The 20,859-nt window shown below is 43.2% G+C and overlaps 1 protein-coding gene across 2 annotated transcripts in view; it reads right to left on the bottom strand.

Moving 5' to 3' along the window:
• The window catches only part of PRKAR1B (protein kinase cAMP-dependent type I regulatory subunit beta), a 100,383-nt gene that overhangs the window by 49,070 nt on the left and 30,454 nt on the right, over window positions 1–20,859 (bottom strand). The gene's annotated exons all lie outside the window — the stretch shown is intronic.

Below are 20,859 nucleotides of genomic sequence, written 5' to 3'. Positions count from 1 at the left end.
GGGAGATCTTCTTACGAAAAGATGAGGGAGATGTTATTGCTGTCTACAAGTGATTAATGGGAGGGTGCAGAGAAGACAGAGGCAGACTCAGAGCTGCAGGACAGAGGGGTGTGAAGGCAACAGGCACAAACGGGAACAGAGGAAATTCCCACCTGATACAAAGAAAAAAGTTTCACTATGAGGGTGGTCAAACACTGCAAGAGGGGCCCAGGGAATGTTTCAAAACTCAACTGGGCAAGGCCCTTGGTGAGAGCAGCCAACTCCGGCCAGACCTGCTTTGAGCAGGGGGTCGGAGCAGGGATGTCTGGAAGCCCCTTCCAGACGCCGGGAGCCCAGGGCTTGGCACTGAGTGTCTCCCGGTGGGAGAGCTGAGGTGGTCCTGGGCCCAGCCGCAGCCCCGGGGGCAGCAGGGAAGCATGAGTCAGGAGCCAGCTGGAGGAAATCCCACCCATCATCCACGGAAAATGTGCTCTCTCATTGTGGAGCGATGCAGGAATATCTGCGTGCTTCTGCAGGGGTAACGGCAAGGAGGCTGTATCACAACTCCACAGCACCAACAGCTCTGCTCATCAACAAAGGCTGCGCACAGCAGGAGGCTGCAGTGGAAATTAGGTAACATGGTTTCTTCTTCAGAAAGAAAATACAGTTTAATAAGCTGAATATTCTTGTGGAAAATGGCTGATGTCATTTCCCATTTAAAATGCTTTTTAAAGTTTCAAAACCCATCTAAATGTCCTGCTGTGATATCTTCAGAGGATCTACTTTTCACTATGAAATTATTTCAGAATTAAGCTTCTTACTAAAAGGTTAAAATCAAAATAAGACATTGTTGTTGAAAATGATATTTCAATGCAACTTAATCATATTTGTTTGCTCGTTTTCTGGTTTTGAGCAGAGATCAAGATATTTTGACCTTGGAACTAAAATTCAAGATGAGGAAAAAATTTAAATGCCAAAAGAAAAACAAACAAGAAAAAAAAAAACAAACAGAAACTTGGGTCAATAAAACACACTTCCTACTTTGTTAGGATGCACAAAAATATGTATACACATGTTAGACTGCGCAGGCTTCCTTCTGTTTTAGTAAGTACAGGACAGTGATTAGGAGCTCGGTCTTAACCAGACTTGATGTAAAGACAGAGACATCGATGGAGGTTACGTACTGTAAGGATGCAGCAGTGCTGCAAGCTTTTCCTTTGACAAAGCTGCAAATATATGATTATCAGCTGCAGAGAAGGCATTATTTGTATGCTTGGGCACTGCAGGAGCGACTGGGGAAGCGGATGGCACACTGCCGAGCGCGTACTTCAGGCAAAATGGGCCAAATTCAGCCCTGGCATCGCCGAAACGAGGCCGGTGTATTTGAGCTGCCTAAAGAGAAGGATGGCCCTTTAAGTCAAAGGATGAGTATATACGATTTACATTTTCCACACAATTAATTACTTGTCATTTTCTCAAACATTCTGGAATAGCAATGGTGAATACCATGCTGAAAAAAATAAGTATTTGAGCTTAATAGCTGAAAGAAAATTGCTTCTGGTGGGACAGTAACACACCACCACAAGAATAATTATCATCCCCAAAACAAATCTCTGTTGTTATTAATATGAAGCAAATTCCACCAGTGATAAAGGGTGACCATAACAAAGTTCCCATATTTGAACAATTTATTCCTTCTGGTACTTTCAAATCTCTTCACTCTTTAATTTCAAGCTCCCTCTTCTGGACTATCCCAATGAAGCCAGAGAGTCACCGCGCGCTCCTCATCTTCACTTTAGAAATGAGGTAACGCAGCTGAAGGAGCCCTGGGTACCTGGTCGCGCTGGTACGGGTCGCCAATCACCGCGGCCCAATTTCCTCGGTACTATGGCTGGAGTTCTTTGAAAATATAATAGTACGTGCTGAGATTTAAATAGTTCCAGATGTTAGCAGTTATAGATGCACTATTATATGACCTCTTGGAGCAGATGATGGAGGAGATGTCCCTCAACATAGGGACATAGGGACATATATCCTTAGGGATATCCCTATATAGAGATATAGGACATTATTTTAAATAATGAACTATAATAAATTGCATTTCACCTGTACACAAGTAAATACAAACAAAACCATACCACGTACATTCCCTTACTCTTCACATTATGCAGTGAAATACCTTCCCCACACCAGCAATAGTATTTTTTGGTTTGCCTTTGAGATTAAGATGGAGGACATTCTTTCATGAAAATGAAATTATATATATTTATGTTTTCTTGTATCCCTGTGCTTAGCAAACTGCTGACAGAGAAAGTTTTATTCTAATAATTCACCCAATTTCCTATTCAGAGCATGTCTACAAACAAACTGTTGTGACTGTGGAACTTGGACATGAACACAATATTAATCTATTTTCATTATTTTCTTTTATTTTACTGGTTTTTCGCACCCAGTGCAAGAATCGTGTCTAACCATTTTCTATAAATATGGGAAAATTAAATTGTATTTGATAATTATGATTGTTCCTTCGAATCATATACTTACTGCTCCTACGCACTATTTTTATGACTACAGCTTCTGCACCTAGAAGAAAGGCTCCAGTGCCACAAGACAGCACCTGTGCCTGGCAACTGTATCAGCACAAAAATAGATAAGAATTATCCGGTATGAGGTTAAAATCTTTTCTCTTCCATGCCTGGTGGCCCTAGCTATTAACATAAAAATCAGGATACTGCAAGAGCGCTGAAGATGGTAAAGGATGCTGAAGAATGACACGATGCTCAATATAAATGCAGTTAGGGGGTTTCTTTCTTGCGTTCGTGTGAAATAGTTGTGCACATCAGGGAACTCCGGGGGCGACTGTGGTGATACGTGTATCACTGTGTAGTGCCCTGGGAAACTGGGAAGCGATGAGAGCGGGAAGCCAAGGCTCTGCGGAGCTGGAGCTCCCAAGGCAGCAGCGTGCCTGCTGCGAGGCAGAGGAGGGCAGAGGAAGGCAGAGGAAGGCAGAGGAGGGCAGAGGAAGGCAGAGGAGGGCAGAGGAAGGCAGAGGAAGACATGCTGCAACGCATCAAGCAGTGTTTGACACGCGTCTCCTCCGGCTGACAAGCACAGAACATACGGCCGCGAGCATCTCCCACATCGTGCTTAATTAATTTCCACCCCTGTTGTGTGCTCCCACACCTGGAGATATCAAACAGCTGCGTATAATAAAAACATTTTAACCTGTGTTAGTGGATAGGATTCAATTTAGTTTATAATTGGATCAGTAAATGAAATCGCTATAAACTAGATGATAAAGGTTCCCTAGAATGAGTCAGGATTATTTTTTAAAAGTGTGTAAATCTAGTGTTAAAGAGCTGATGAATAAAATTCATAGCTGACACAAAACCACATGTCCACAAGCACTCGCTTTTCTATTTGCATATCTATTATAGCTTACAGACATGTGCAAACTCATACACCCACACGTTTTCCTTATGTTTTCCCTGAGTTTATCGTTACTCCCCTTCATCTGTGATTCACAGCATTTCTGAGATAGAATCTTTTACAATAAAATGAACTAGAGATAAAATTTCCCTAGACAATAAATACTTCTTTTGTGGGAGCTTCTTAGTGAACTATCGCAATTAAGCAGCTCCACTTTTTTACAGCTCCACTAGTTCAAAGGAGGAGAAAAAAGAGATCGATCAGATCATCTGATACATGCATTTTTTCTTAAGTGATCTGCGTTTGCAGGGGTCTGAAGGACAGGGAGCTGTTTTAAGTATGAAGAGCTCTTTACATCTATAGATGCGGAGAGACCTAAGGGGGCACTTTCTTCATACCTATATAAATAAATTCGGACGCGGTTACGTTACTTTGTGCCATCTTCATAGTAACTTCTTTCCAAGTCTTCAGCAACCACTAAAACGCCCATCAAAGACATCCTGGAGACACCCAGCAGGATTCCTGGCAGCATCACCTGCTTCTCCCACCCCACAGCACCAGTTCCCTACCAGTTTGCTCTGGTTTGAGACCTGCCTTGCACACACGGCACCGAGCTCTTTCTCCCGCATTTTGCTGCAAACTTTTAAAAAATCAAGAGTGCTCAATGTTAAATTCTGCAGTGTAACGCGCACGGGTCTACTTTTGTCTTTCCCCGGTGATAGCAAATCTGGAAATCCCAGCTATGCCGGGCTCCCCTGAGCCCTGCCGGGCTGGGAGCGGGCAGGCAGGGCTGTGTACGCCGTCCCGCGTATCTGCCCCACATTTTTGAAATGCCTGCTTGAAAGGGAACATGAAGAATTCCTCGGGCAGGCTGGTGGATCACCATTAACGCAGGCGTTTGTGGTCTCTCTCGGTCCAAACCTTCAAACACCTTTTGCTTGGCTCTGCTGACTCCGTGTCTGCCTTCACGCCAGTATCGTTTTTAAGCAATCTCTCAGCAGGAAGAGTTGTATTTTATGGCATTAAATAAACCAGGACAAACTCAGCCCCGAAACAAATTGCAAAAAAACTCGCAGGAGTACATTATCATACGACTCATGTTGCTTCCTCCCAACTAAATAACCCTCCCGCTTCACAGATTTCTGTTTAATTTGGCCTCTGGCATGACAGAAAGGAATTTTTTGCCCATTTACACAACTCTATGAATCAAACGCTGACAACAGTAAGCTGCTCTTCAGTCTGACTTAGAGGCATGCACCGAAACCCAGCCAAGTGCCGTGCTGGCTCTAGCAGGTCTCAGGCACAAACCAGCTCCGATATGGCCTGTAGCGCACAAATCCCTCTGCAAAAAAACCTCTTCACGGCTCCTTCTCCGGAAGGGCTGATGTATCAGGAGGCAGAACTGCTCCCAGACCCCAGCCCTGCCTGGGGACGCTGCCGCCAACTGCTCCGACACCGGCACCTTCAAATGCTCCGTCTGTAAGCCGAGAACTCATTTAGGACAGGTTTAAAAAATAGTTAAAAAATTACAAGATTTTTCTGCTTAAGAAACATACCTCCACCGGTTTAAATATGTTTTTAATGTAGGGCAAGCAGGCTTTATCTGCGTTGATATGAAGTTCCAAAATACAATGAAGAACTGAAGCAGAAATTTCTATACTAAAGCCCACTTAAAAATAAATCCAATTAAGGGGAAGAAATAGGACAAGAGAACAACTAATTCCTTGTCTTTGCTTCTCTTCAAGGAATATTCATACAAATCCCCGCTCTGACATTTATGCCGTTTCATGTGACAGGGATCAGAATTCTCCCTAGCACAACGTTTTTAAACCATTTACGCCGACAGCACCTTTATAACGAATAATAGAAAACTCTCCCTGCTCACAGTACATTTTCTGTAGGCTCACCCAGGGTTTAACCCCGCAAGCTTTTATCCATGTGAGCAGTCAGCACTCACACTTGAAATAGAAGGAGTAATTTAATGAAAAGGGGGCGGCAGAATCGGGGATTTGGAGTGAGAACGTTCTGGGATGAAGAACATCTCTCTTATCTGTGCTGGTGAAGTGGCTTGTAATCGTGAGTATGATATACAGGCTTTGCAATGGAATAACAATAACACGGCAAAATTTGAGCTCAGCGCCTGAATTAAGTAAGTGTCCTGGATCCCGTGAAAATCTGGCCTCCAGGCAGCTTTATTTTAAAGAGAGGGTTTCACAACCTGCGGACCCACCTCACGCACTTCCTTTCCATGATCCTGCAGCCAGAGGAGGGGGAGGAAGGGCAGAGGCATTTAAACCCCACTTCGCAGCTCACTTTTTAGGGGAGGACGTCAGGAGGGCCCCCACCCATGACTGAAGGGCTGGAGATAACACTTAGATGCGATGCTGTGTCTGAGTACGGGGCAGGGACGGGACACATCTGTGCTTGCTCGGGTCGGGGGGACAGCCTGGAGGGACTCACAAAGCCACCCTCCCGACTTCGGGACACTTAGTCGGAATCTAGGCTGAGGCGTTACCACACTGAACAAAATGCCATTTAAAAAGAGAGGTTTAATACGAACACTGCAGAGAAACTTCATCTTGGTGAGGGTCAAAAGAGAGGGGAGGAGGATGGCGGCAAAAAGTGTTTCTTAAATAGAGGAGACAAAGCTGGCAGGAGATAAGAAGGTCAGACCAGGTGGTCTAAAGGTCCCCGCTAACCCTAAACTCGGCGACAGATGCAGAAAAGCAAACACTTCATCTCCCAAAGGTCTGCTCGTACAAAGGAAGTCTTGAAAAAAGACCAGGAAAGAGCCAAATATCACAGCGATGCTTACGCCCTGCTAGTAGGTAAATGCAGGATGAACCGCCCAACTACGCGCTGGCACTGCGGGACGGGTCCCTCGCCGCCAAACACCGACCTGCGCTCCCCTTCCGCAGATCCTCCTCAAAACACCCACTGCATCCTTCCTGCAACACCTCAACATCAGAGGTTGCTAAAAAAAAAATCTTAAACGAATAAACAGATCTGAAAAATAAACTACCGATGTGCCACAGGATTTGTAACACTGACTTTAAAAAATAGACTAATACATGCAAAGGTCACTAAAATATTTATATTAATGATGGAGCTGAACACTAAGCAGATATCGACTTCTGTTAAGGTGAACCTCAAGATTTATTGGCCTAAGAGGTAAACATTGACTGAGATAAATCCAAGGTCAATATTTACTACCAAGGACAATAAATCTTGGTGGCCTATGAAACGTGAAATAAATAAATATATATGTATAGATACATTCATAGACACAAGCCTATCTACAGATATATACACCGACTATTTGGAAGAATGACCACCGACATCATTTTTTACAGCACGTTTTCTTAATTTCGCTAGAAAGAACCAACGAACAATTACGACCCAGCGTTGAATACTGCAGATATCGGCACTGACGATATCTCAGGGTGACATTTCTGCTTCTCCAAGTGCCTCCCTTTGCTGGGGGAGCTGGGGGAGAGGTTTCGGAGACACACGGTGAAGTCAGGACCCAATGTGTAAATTAGATGCCCTATTTCCACCTTACCTTGAGAACCCAGGCGTGTAACGTGAGAAGCAGAGTTATATACAGCAAAGGAGTCTGAATAATTGTCAAGCTCTGGACTTATCGGCCAGAAAGGTTTCTGACGGAGCACTTCTGAATTCAACGCACCTCCACCTAAGGTCAAGTCTCCACCCAGGCACGGCAAGCGCAGGAGGGGAACACGGGGATATTCGGTAAGTGTTTTAACAAGAGGCACTTTTACTGTAGTTGTGGTCAATTTTGTACGAGCTCAGAACAAAGACGTATCAATCAAACTGAGCAAAAAAAAATAAATAAGAGCATTGGAGGACTTTCAGAGTTATAGACTTTTTCCTTGAACTAGAAAAGCAAATAAATTTAACAGGAGTGCTGACAAAAGTAGACCTTCTTCCTCCAAACAGTATACAAGATCTAAGCCAAAAGGAAACAGATGACTTTGTGTGTTTGTAGGAAGTGATTAGAGAAGATAGAACTTAATTTATTAAGATGGGAGATGGTGATTCTTTTGTTGACTTTTCAGGTCAAGTGTTAAAACCTTCTGCAAATAAGGCAGTAGATACACTACCACTGAGCCTTAATGCTTCAGGAGACTGGGTGCCTTTTATGCTCCAGGTTTTTCTTGTTCTTTGAACAATTGTTTTGGAAAGCCAAGTGAGAGAAATCTGCAGTCCCTCCTTGTGCCTCCTGGTGGCCTCCCCTCTGCAAACTGCACCAGTTTGGGCACTTGGAGGCTGCTTTGGACCAACATGTGCTTATGTCCCAAGACAGGACGCTGCCTAAAGCCAACAGGGACAGCTTCCACACGACTTCGGATTTTTTTCCTACGCACCCAGTGGATGACAGAACAGGGGGAAAAAAAAAAAAAGAAAATAAAAAAGGAAGGGAAAAAAAAGGGAAGGAATAAGAGAACAAAGTGCTCAAAAAACCCATTGCATTCATCTCCCAGTCCGACCAGCCTGCGGGAGGAACGCGGTGCTGCACAGGCAGTGCTGGCCACTGGGTCTGCAGGAAGGAAGAGCAATTAGGAGCGCTGGGCAGGAAAATGCCTGTTAGCACTCTTACCTTTAACTCCATCTTTAATCTCCTCCTATGCCTCCAACTTGTCACCACAGGCATTAATCACCTCGCAGGCCTTAGAGCCGCCGCAGGCTCATTTATATTATTCGTTTTAATGGCCTCTCTTATGTCCTTGGTGTTCGGCGGCGTATAGCTCTGCCCTTGTTTCCTGATGGAGTTTTGGTCTCTCAAAACACTGTGGTTTATTTTTACGCAGGTTTCCTAAGGCTACAGCAGAGCCACAGGTTTCAGTGATCAGATCACAGTTGGCCTCTACAGAGAGTACTCCAAAATAATCCCCGAAACATTATTGCTCCAAATATTTTAGAAGCCTCTGAAGTCTCATTAATATGAACACTTTGTATTTCGTTAAATTTTATTAATGTTCTTAGTAATTCAAGGAACGGCAGAAGGGCTGAACTCTTAAGCAGGATTTATTTCTTAGCTTGCAAAGACGAAAGGAAAAGTGATTTTTCAACTATACAAAAATTGGAACATGGAAGGAAGATAATAAACGGACAAGCAAAAGATAAACTATCTTTATACTCTGAGCAACCTGGTCTGGTGGGAGGTGTCTCTGCCCCGGGCAGGGGGTGGAACTGGATGGTCTATAAGGTCCCTTCCAACCCACACCGTTCTGTGGTTCTATGAGATCTCAGGCCAAGTGTTCTCTCCACAGGCAGAACCACTGTATAAAACTTATAGCCAAACTACATGCCAAAAATTCACATTTAAGAGTTTTCAGACGAACTGATAATTTCAGGACAGTGCTGTTCAAGAAAATACAATGCCAAAATAGAGTCAATTAATAAGCACAGCTTTGAAATGCCCAGCAAAGGACTGCTGTCTCCTTCGAGCAGGAGCCGTGTCCAGAACAGGCAGATCTTGTTTCTCGCAGACTACTTACCCCTGTGAGGATGTTCGTAAAAGGGACGATCAGTGAATAGCGATAACAATTACAATATTCAGAAAATTTACTTTTAATGTCACTTTCACTTTGAAATAGCGCCAAAAAATTTCCCTTAAAATTGAAGTTCTTTTGACTACTGTCAAGAGCCCACTACAGATTCTTAACGCAATACAATATATATTTTATCATTTTATATGGTAATTATTTCACAGCATGCAGAATGATGAGGAAATAACAAGGAAAGTTTTGGATGAGATTTTAAGAGAAGTAGTGACTCAGTGCCCTGCTGGGAGAAAAAATGGAGATGCATAAACCCCTTTCAGTTTGATTTTTTTAATTAGAAATAGAGATTTCTAAAAATATCGTCTACTTCACTAGCATTTTGAGGGGGAGATAGCCTAGTAGTTCGTTTTTCATGCAGCTGAAAACCAAATCTGTTAGACAGCCCACAGTCTGAAATTCTTATTCCGAAAGGTCTATTTTTCCTGATGTGAAATCAGGATTGCAGCGTGAATCTCTGAACTCTGAAAAGACTGAACTAAAAGGCACTTTGTTCGTCATCTTTGATGGCTGTATATTGATGTCATCCCAAGGCAACCTGCGCAGCTTTAGGTTCAGCATTAGTCCAACCTCAGCAATGCAAGGCTTAAAAACAAATTTTGAAGGCAAGAATAATGAAAGTCAGAGAGGTAACTGGAAAATGAGACACGCTGCAATATCTGCCCTCTCCCACTATTTGATAACTGATATTCTGGACAAAATAAATCAATCAGTTCTTCAAGGAAGCGTGTTCAGCGCTACAAGGTAAACTGCTGGTTAAAATGGGAAAGTTGATGAGGAAGAAGACCCATAATGTGTTTAAGGCAATGATTTAAGGCAGATTGACAACAGTCGATATTGGAAGTGGAAGAACAAGCCCAGAGGTAGTTTTAGTAAGACTATTTCAAGGCCCAGTCTTAAGAAGTGGAGATGCCGTGTCCGGGGGTATTGCACAGAGCATCACAGGGGAAAAATGGATGCTTTTGATGACTGAAGTAATAAAATTGGAATGAAATTCAGTAATCTAACATGAAAGGCCATGCATCTTGAAGTTATAGCAACAATTTCTACTTCAGTCTGAATTTATTAAATCACTGGATAACTGTAAGATACCCTTTTTACCCTTGGCTGGGAAAAAAGCAAAACCACCCTATATCATTACAAACCGGGTTGCCGTTGTAAAACTGCCATTGAAATCCCATTGTAAAAGCACTTCTGTAAATAACATCACTTCAATATTGTGCACAATTCTAATCAACCATGTGTAAAAGAAACAAAGAAACAAGATGCATTTGATTCAAAAAGATGTAAAAAAAGGTATTCTGGGGTGATAAGTGTAACAGAGAGCCTATCTTTAATAAAAGAAGAAAAGAGTTGGAATCATTTACAGCAGAAAAACAAGCAAAGAGCAGATATCCTTTTTATTTATAAATACATAGAGATGAGAGGCAAGGGTAAGGGTGAACATCAGAGTTGAAAAAGTTATTTTAACTAATGGACAATGAGGGCATGAAAAATCAACACATATAAACATTTAGTCTGGAAATGAGATGTTCTCTTGCCATGGGAACAGTAGTGTTATGGAGCAGCTTTCCAACAACTGCAGCCCAATAAACTGGAGAAAATAAAAATATCTTCGTGTAGGTTATCTGAGAGATCATATGACATGGTTTTCTACAGCATCAGATGGCTGAACTCGATGATTCAAGGGAGCCCTTTCCGACCGGATTCCCAAGGACGAGCAAAAAGCTGTTTCCCAGCAGGGCAACGAAGAGTAAAACAAGTGCCGGCTCTCGGTCAGAGCCGGCTCACTGATTTCTGACAGCCTGCTCTTGTAACCGAGACCAAAGAGCTGGAAACCTCATCAGATTTGTTCCTCTCAACTTTTTAAAAGATGAGAGGCAGTGCCAAACACTCAAAACAATAACGTCTTGCCTTTATAAACAACCTTTAGTATCACTGGATATAAACCAGAGCCTTGGACATCTGCTGAGCATGCCTATTGGATTGGCATCACTGCTCTCCTCTGGCTCGCACGGGAGGTGACGGGGTCAGGAATGAGACATCTTGTTCTTCAAAAACAATCTTCCATTTTGCCACTGGTAGCTTTCAGAATCCACCTCCTATGTAGCTGAAGCCTGTTAAATTTTGCCTGCTTTAGGAGCTTTTCGAGCACCCTCTAGACTGCAATTCGAGCCGGAGAATCCGTCTAAGTGCACGTGTTGTGCTGAGTTACTGACTACCAGGAGATGTGTGGAGCTCTGCTCTTGGCACAGCCATGGGTAATGCTGTATGTCCTGGTACATACTGGGAACGCATTGTCTGAGAATACCCTAAGAATTTCATTATTACAGAGGTAGCTTGGTCTGCCTTTCTCACTGTTCCACCAAACGTCCTTCTCTAGCTTTCAGTCTGTCTGCTAATAAAGGTTTTTTTAAACTGCACGAGCCCTCCCCATATTTTCCACATTCCACCAGAGATGCAGATAGCCTTTATCCAAACGGATGGACGGGGAATGACAGTAACTAGGAAAGGTCAGTACCAGCGGGACAGCGAGATAAAAGATGTGACCCCCAACAATGCTGTCATTCCCATATCTTCTGAATTCTCCCCTTATTCTTCCACCCTCGCCAGGAGACAACCCTACCTGGCACAGCCCAGCATCATGCTGGATGAGATGCAGAACAAACCTGCGCCACAAAGCATTTCCCCAGCTTCAACTAACAGGAGGATTGAACCGAAATAGAGTTGTGGGTGAATACAGCAACTGGGAAAGGCACTGGGTGATTCAGCCAGGCCAAGAGGGAAGGCAGCGCCTGGGCAGTGGAACAAGCAGCGTGAGATCATTAACACCCAGCGGACGGATTAAAAGAAAGGCAAAGGAGATCTCTGAGGTCTCCCTCTTCCCTCCTTTCCCCGCTCTGAAGACCGGACAGAAATACGGGCATGTGTAGGGGAGTGTGAGCTATTTTAACCAAAACATTTCATCCATCCCTAAATATGGTCACAAGATTTTAGATACTTGGCTTTCTCTTAAACAGTAAGATTCTGAATTATCTCCAACTGTGTAGGCTGTAAAAGAAAATGCATAAACCAGCAATCCTGCAAACTCCCTAGAAACATGCTCACTGCCAGTTTTTCCTCTGTAGCTGTTATATTAATCAGTGTCTTAAGAAATTAGAATGCCCCATCATTATATCTCTTTCAAACCTAATAAGCAATGCTTTGCAATTAACTTCAACTCGCTCTCCTTAATGCCATTATCTATCATCTAGAGCCTTGAGATACACCAGAGGAAAATGCCCAAATTATGGCACCGTGTATAGGGGCTGCATTTTCCTTCCAACAAGCAGCAAACAGCAGTATTTCAGTGGCATCTTGGTTACTCTCTCAAGATTTCTAACCCAAATGGAAAAAATGTGAAAAGATCAGCTGTTCTCAAAAATATTGCCAGAAAAACATATTCAAGGGATTTTGCCTGAATTGGAACTCAAATCATTTTCCAGAACCTGGCCTTGAACCAAAACTCAAGAGATCAGCCCAGATTTCAGGCTTCAGTTTAACATCTTATCAGATATTCATTCATGGTCAAGTTCATCTTCCAAAGCAACTTCCACACATGTGTGCCTAAGTGTGAGCAGACACACAGTGAGTGCGACACCGGGGTGCAGGCAACGGCTTTTATTTCTGTACTTGTAAATGTACATAGTCTCACAGAAACGTCTCTCCTCATCTGCCACACGAAAGTGTTACAGATATGGAATGGATGGTATAAGGTATTACCAACGTCAGTGTGGAACAGGCAAGTTATTCATAAACAGGCTTGGTAATATCAGATTTTAATTGACGAATGTTGATAAAAATGGAATTTATATTGCCTTTCAAGACTCGCAGGCTAGAATGATTTTTTTTTTCTGAAATTGAATAGATGCCAGAAATAAATCAGAAATTGCAAAGTGGAAGAGAGATGGAAGGCAGTGCCGAGGGCCGGGAGGAGAAGAAAATTGGAAAATCACCAGCATGTAAAACTGATGGATTTAAGAGAGAAAGGCAGAGTGGCATCTCTCTGAGTACCAGGGACACGGAGGTAGGAAGAGAATCCAAGTTGACCAGAAATTATAATCAATAATGTCAGTAAGGAACTAAAAATGTCCTGTGACTTAAACCCTGAGTTTTCGGTAAAAGTAACTGCAATATCCTACCAATCTCCAATTGCAATAGATGTATTTTGCCAAGCAACATACATTGCAAACACGGGTGAGTCTTCTCTCATATCTCATTTGCATTTTAGAAAAGCAAGCTGTTATAAACTTGCTTTAAGATATGACTTTTAATTATGCTGATTTTTCATGCCTCTGGGACTGGGAAGCTGGGTCACCCTACTACCAACAGGCTCAATCAGAGAGCAAAGAACTAAAAAACGCTAATAAAACCAAAAGAAAAAACAGAAACTTTCAAAAATGACAGTTAGGAAATTATACAGGTTTTAATGTCATGTACTTGCCATCTCCGCAATGTTGCGCTGATGTGATATTATACTCCTGCGTATTAAATCAACCAAAATAAGGGAAGGAAAACGCAGACTCCAGGAACAAGAAAACATTAATTCAATCACATTAGAAATATACTCTGTTTTATGTGAGACTTCCAGTAATTATGAAAAGCAGACAAGTTTAAACCGCTCCCAGAATTTGTAAAAACTAATTAGTGAATTTCTGATTGACTTAGTTTTACAAAAAAGCTAGCTAAGAGCCCAATGTAATTCTCTCCTACCAATATTTTCTGTTGTTTTGCTCCCAGTCCACAGCTCCTTTACTTTGGCCGCCAATTTAATATCGATTAATCCTCCTGCCCGCAGTCACTCCCGCTGCCGTCCACTGGGCTCCTCCAGATTCCAAGAGCTTGTTTGCATAGATCCACTTTCAGGATCACATACTCACTTTGTAATTCTATTCATCAGCCACAATAGCAAAGGATATCGAAACGGTGTTCAACATAGATTATGGTTACTTACCCGTCTAAATAAAAAGCCCAAAGCACAACAGGCAAAGAGCACCTTGTAAGAGTCAACTATTATTAATATAAATATACTTGCCGACGCTTTCCGTCATTTGCTTTTGACTGCCACTCACCCTTCCTGCTGCTCTCCTGCACAGACTTTCTGTCAAGCTACAGATCAGATCCTGCAGCTGGATTCTCCCTTCTCCTGAGACTTAACGCAGTTAGATGTCATTAATGAGTATTGATTTACATCCATAAAATCTGCTACTACTGCCTTAATCTTCTATCTGATCCATTGGGAGCAGTCAGCGAGGGCGAGACGCCGTGCTTTGGAGGGACTGCGCAAGTTCAACAGTGCTTAAAACAAGGCAGGAGAAAGTGCAGTTGGCAGCTCCAACTGGAGTTAACACTTTGTCTTGAACATCACCAACCAGTAACAAACCCAGCCCGCTGCACGCTGCTTGCTGTGGCAGGAGGACCAGTCCTCCCAGTCCTCCCAGTCCTCCCAGTCCCTACAGCAACAAGCGGCACCACCGAGCCCTCCCTTCAGCCCCGTTGCGAGGCCGGGCCACGGCACTGGCGTCTCAGCACCCAACATCGCCTTTTCCCACCCAAAGGGCTGCAATTCTCCCTCTCACTTCACATTCCACACATTTCCACGTGTGTAAAGGGAAAGCAGCTGTGCCGTATTTTTAGCTTAACTAGTTGAAAGGAAAAGCAAAGGAAGCTAAAATCAGAAGTATTATTTTGCACTATTGAGCATATTAATGATGCCTTTCCAACCTCATCAACATTCCCATCAAAACTAACATGTTAATTTATATTCTTTATATAGCACTAATTATGTGTACAGCAGCATGATACCCTGTATGAGGAGCTATCTCACGACAAGAGATGAAAACATAATGTTCTGATTCTGACCTCATGATGTTGTAAGTAACGAATTACTCCAAAGAATACTGATTATAATAGGGCTACAACGCGGCCCTCGCAGATGCTTTAAAGACTGCAACTATGAAGGATGCTAAATAATTTCATTTGGAGGCGGTGCCAGTGATGCAAAGTCCATTTGAAAAGGCACAGGAGTAAGGCAATTCTTACTATCTCTCTCTATATATATATATATATTGCAAAGTATTGTATTGCAAAGCGTGTATTGCAAAGAACGGCTGATTTCCATTTGCAAAGAGCCACAGAAGAAACACTGCGATGTGCAACGCTCTTTTCACCAGCCTGTTCTCCTTCAGCCATACCTGTCGCCAAAGTATTTCTTATCTAATCGGATGCACAGATACATCAACAACAGCATTAAGTAAATTATACACATAATTTCTAATTAGTAATGACAAAAAAGGGTCAAAATACCCATTTACCGATTTCCCATACTAAACAACAGCCCGAATTTCATGAAGTGTCTTGTATAGCCCTGTTATCTAGAAGTTTCAGCAATATTTAGTTGAGAAAACAAAGAAGATGCACGTTATCTTCTTCAGCTCTAGTGGAGGCCACCCAGCGGCCAGGTACAGCAGGAGAAATAGGTTCTCTGGGTACCTACAGGTCTTTGCAAAAGGGTTTGAGAACAGAAAAGAGTGGGAAAAGGGTTTCTGCGCCTTACTGCTTTGGCTTTGCCTTTCAGGCTAGCAGGCAGCAATCCTGCACTGCTGGTCGCGGGGGCTCTCCAAGAGCATGGGGGGCGTCCAGCCCACGCTGCGGGTGCTGCTCAAGCGACACATGGGGTTTGAGGCACCGTCTGCATCCTCTGGAGATGCTCTTTTCCCAGCACACGACCAGCCTTTTCTCTCTCACCTCCGCGGAAAGACTTACATCCACACGGCATTCTGAGGAGTTTTAACATAAATACGTATTTTGACAACTTTAAGCCCAGCCAGCTTGAAAATTCAGCTAAAGTGCTTTTAAGAAGCACTGCAGGTACATAATATATCATGTGGGGTTAGCTGAGACAAAGGTTTAAATAACAGCGAACAAGAAATTCTGTAAGACGGGTGCAGATTCAAAATATATATTAGACTCACCTATAATCTCACAGGTGTAAATAACATAAAAAGCTACTGAGACATGTGCAGTAATTCCACTGTAAACAAGATCAGCGTCAAGACCGCTGGAGATTTCTCAACCACAAAATTACACTGCTACAAAGCACTTTAAAGCCAGCTGTAATACACCGTAGGAACCAACAGGTAGAAGAGCTCAGACCAAATGCAATGAGAAAAGGTCTACAAGAGATAATGCTTTTCTTGTGGTAGTTCTTCTCTTGCTTTATACAAATCTCTGACCCATTAAAGCAGACTCTGTTTACACACTGAAATACGGGGCTTCATTTTTTCACCCACAATAAAAATTTCAAGTAATTTGTATACTTACGGCAATCTCAGTTTTAGCCTCCAGGGGTTATGAGTTGGAAGTATGTTTTTTATGGCTTATATTTTCTTTGTTACTTTATACTTCTCCTCTGTAATAACCTTGAACACAGTGACCCCAGGTGGCAGAGACAACCACGGCTGCTTTCAGAAGCTGAGCCAGACCTTCACATTTCATCATGAAGCTGGGAAGTCCCTGTGTCCCAGCTCCGAGTCCCCAGCTGGGTCCCTGCTTACGGGACAGAGCAATAGTGTGAAGGTTCCCACCCCAGAACCACCATTCCCCATTTCTGCACGGAGCTTTCTCCACCAACAAACCAGCCTTCAGCTTCTCCTGGGTGCTGGAAGGAGTCTGGCAGCCAAATCCCTGCATTTGGGCTGGTTCAGGCTGAGAAGCCGGTGAGCACCCGGCACAGAGCCTCGTCCCACTGCAGCCCTCACTCCGTCATCCAGGCACAAAGTTCCCTATCAAAACGAGACACAGATCTAGATCCAACAGAAAACGTTACGCATTCCCCAACACTTTGATTTTACTGGGGCTTAGGCATCTTAATGCCTTTCTCCGAGCCTCAGCCGCCCCGCTTGCCTGTCCCTGCTGCCTCAAGAGCTTACTGCTTTCTCTCATTATACTGCCTGGAAAACATTTCAAGAAGGTGGCATTTTGTGACCCATAGTGTAAATCAGCACAAATAAAAAGCATTCCCAATGCAAAATACAGAATTGACAGTACGCAGACAACTCACAGCAGCTTTTCCATCCTTCAAAACCTATTTTATCTCAGAGGTAGAAGGGATGGGTGAGTCACCCCCGCTGCGGTGCGAGCCGCGCAGCCGGCAGAGCAGCTGCCCAGAGCCTGCGTTCCCGGAGAGAAAAACCTGCTTTAGAGGTGATGGAAACAAATTAATTTAAGTGCAGAGGGAGACTTTTCAAGCTGCTCACCCGAAAAAAAAAAGCTGCCCAACACTATTTATTACACAGCACTTTAATTTGCATCAATTAGCCATCACGTTCATGTACCACATGAATTAACTTTCCCGTGTGTGATTTTCAGTCTTGAGGCAAAGCGGCCGTGAGGGGAGGGAAGCGCAGGGTACGGCGATGCCTCTCCCGGGAGATGGGTCCCCAATTAATGGCAATGAAACTGCCCTGCCCTTGCCAGAGGGTGTCACTACGGCACCAGAACAAAGCAACAAAACAAATAAAACAGATAAACAAGAAATGTGGAGACGTTTAGTGGAAATAAGCTCTATGTAACCTTCGCATGAATTGTTCATCATTTCACCCGGGGGCTTTAAGCACATGGTTCTGGAGTCTAAGAACTACATAAGTCTCTATTTTCTTTTCCTCCCTGTATCTCTTGTGCTCTAATCTGATTTCTCACACTGGAAAGGAAGAAAGGAACCACCTATTAGAGCTGTTTGCAGAATCTCCATTGTTCCCACACAATTTAACCTTGTTTCCCATGAAAGCATCCTTTGAAAATGAAACTATTCTAAATGCGCATCACTGACATTCACAATAACCGTATTCGTCAGGCAATTGTTTTAATAGGAAGCCACTGCAAAAGAAATCTAAATTTTCTGACATAATGTTATATAGCCCAGGTAGTTACGAAGAGCCTACAGTGAACATATTACAGTGAAGATCAGATCCCAAGTGCTGAATCTGGCTAAAATCCTAAACCAGAAAGGGAAGGGAGTCCCAGAGCCAAAGAGCGCGGTAAATGAAAACACTCAGAAGCCAGTGAAAAACACCCTGCAACATAAGGGAGATGCCAAGGTGCACCAAATTAGTAGGTTTATTGTCTTTCTAGTCTAAATGCAATTTACTTATTACCAAAAAATGCCAGAGTTGGATGACCATGAGCCTATATATATATGATGGCCAAGAAAACTTGGTAGATGTTGGAATCTCTGAAGACCTCCGTTAGGAGATGTATGGAAGGGGTCAGACCTGAACCAGGCTCCTGCTCCGCAGAGGACCACCGGTGCCAGAGGGCAGGTGAGCATGAAAAGGAGAACATTTAAATCCCAGATGCCACAAACACATCTCCCAAGCAATTCAGCAGCTTGATTTCAGCCGTGTTTTAGCACCCGGGTAAACCGACTGACGTTGCTGAGGACAGTTTTGATTAGGGAGGGCTGTTCCTGCAAAGTGCTGCGAAGCTCTTGTCAACCTGTCAAGGAATCAAACCCTGTGTTCTAATAATAGAACATTAATTGCATAGTCTTGGAAATAAGTTCTAGTCAAAGCACGGGATTTAATAAATAAGAGAGGAAACATGACACGCGACATACCATCAAGGAACAGCAAGTAAACTTGGACGAAACACAACTTGCGCCAAATGACTATTTTAAACGAAGTTTCTAAAAGCAAAGAAAAATGCACATCGATGTTGTAACCACGTTGCAGAAAGCAGCTGTACGAGGAACACGGGTCAAGTGCGGTGATGAAACTGTCAGGGCTGGGAATCGGGGCACCGCTACGATATTTTAACATAACAAATCCCGTCCATCGTGGTGAAGGTTCAGTTGGCTGTTCTGGGAATTATCAGGATATCAAGAGGCTAAGGCCTGTTTCTGGATATTAAAAAGTAATTCCCAGGTCATAAGATCATGACGTGACTCTGGCAGGGACAAGAAGGGCGAGCATTTCAAAGGTAGCAGCAAAGTCTTCTTACAAGACTTTTAAACAAAGAATAAAAAAAGACAGAATTCAATTCATAAAATATGTAAATCTGTTGTTTTGTTTCTCTTGTTTCTCCCTGACTTTTCATGACAAAGAGATCTCACAGACTATCAGACATATGAAGAATACAAAGTTGTGGAAACCTGAGCTGGAATTTGGCTTCATGACAGCAAACTTGGTCTTTCACTGAAAATGGAGAGGGATGTCAGGAGGTCTAGCCTTTACACGGACCTTGTAGAAATATAAAACAGACTATCAGGACAGTAAAGTGCTTTCCTATTAATGAGAAGTAAAGCTCTAGATTGCGCAGTTTATTCTGCTTACCTCAATTATCGCATCTGGAAAATCATTCTCTGGCTCTCAGCCTTTACTGGTGGACATTCATTCACATTAGCAAAGAACTTTCAAATCCTCCGGGGTCATGACACAAATCTACTTTTTTCAGGCTGTCCTACCCACAAACAGAAGAATAAACTAAACTTGATTCTGCAAACTGTGATGATAATTGTCAAATCTTAGTTCATAGAATTGTTAGGGTTGGAAGAGACCTCAAAGATCATCTAGTTCCAACCCCCCTGCCCTGGGCAGGGAGACCTCCCACTAGATCAGGTTGCTCAGATGGCGCAGGATCAGGAGCCAGGAGCACACGGCACAAGACAGTAGGTTATACGTGACCAGTAAAAGAGTTTTTAGAAGAAGGCATCGCTATGCACTGCTTGGAAATACTGAAGTAAATCACTCAGGAGCAAGTTTGAGCCAGCATGGCTCTCTGGGCAAAAAACAGTGTGTTCGGTGCCGAGACACCAGTCTCGTCATCTCACCGAGAGCAGAGCCGGGGGCTCGGGGTGCCGCTCGCTGGGCGCTCCACATTCTCCACCAGCAGGAAGATCAGCCACGCTGTGAGCACCGAGAGCCAGCCGATACAGAGATGCAAGGGCAACTACAGCTTTCCTGACACTATCTAGCACAGCCTACAAAATCTCAGAGCCTCCTGAATAGCATCCCGGCCTTTGTAATTGAACTACAACAATAGTTTAGCAGGAGACCCAATATGTGCCTATTTCAGGCATCCAAAAACCAGGCAGGCTCCAAGTTCTAACTGCTTGGCTTTCAGGCGTACCGAAGTCATACAAGCGTTTTGTTCACAAGAGATGGTTGCTGACTCTTCGTTAACTGAAATAAATTTTCATGTCATCACATTTTGCCATCTTTGAAAAAAAATAAATAAAACCACAATATTCTGGAGCAGCTCAGAAAGTGCTGCAAGAACTAGCAACAGCGGAGAGCCAAGCTTGATCTGAAGACTTCATGCAATGGAAAATCTGCCACATCCCGAGCTAATTTAAATTATGGATCTGTTCCCTGATTACTCTAAAAGAAAAAACTAAACTTTTCCAGTCTGAATGTGCCCAACTTCAGCCACCAGCTTTTGGATCTCACATGCCTCTGTCTGTTAAAGAGACTGTCACTATCGCCCGCCTTTCCCCTCCAGACGTGATCAATTCACCTTCATTCTGCTTCGTTAAACTAAATACTCCCCACATACAAAACCGGGAAGATGTTGAGTGCCTTAAAATAGCATCGGATGCCGCTTTCTGGATACGCACTGTTATATTTTCTATTTAATGCACCGCACAGAGGCGCGTGTTACACTTTTCTAATGCAAATTTCATCTGCCGACAAGCATGTCTTCTCTTGCTTATAAATGAGAAGTTGAATAAATATATTAAAAAAAATCCATACAAAGAAAGTGATAGTTTTGTGTTGTTGTTTTTTTTTTTAATTTCTGAAAGCAAAAGGCAAACTGAAAAACCCAATTT

Source organism: Chroicocephalus ridibundus, chromosome 8, assembly GCF_963924245.1.
Source record: "Chroicocephalus ridibundus chromosome 8, bChrRid1.1, whole genome shotgun sequence".
In the NCBI taxonomy this organism is placed as follows: Eukaryota; Metazoa; Chordata; class Aves; order Charadriiformes; family Laridae; genus Chroicocephalus; species Chroicocephalus ridibundus.
The sequence above is the reverse complement of the archived record's forward strand: the minus strand, read 5'-3'. Positions and strand labels throughout refer to the sequence as shown.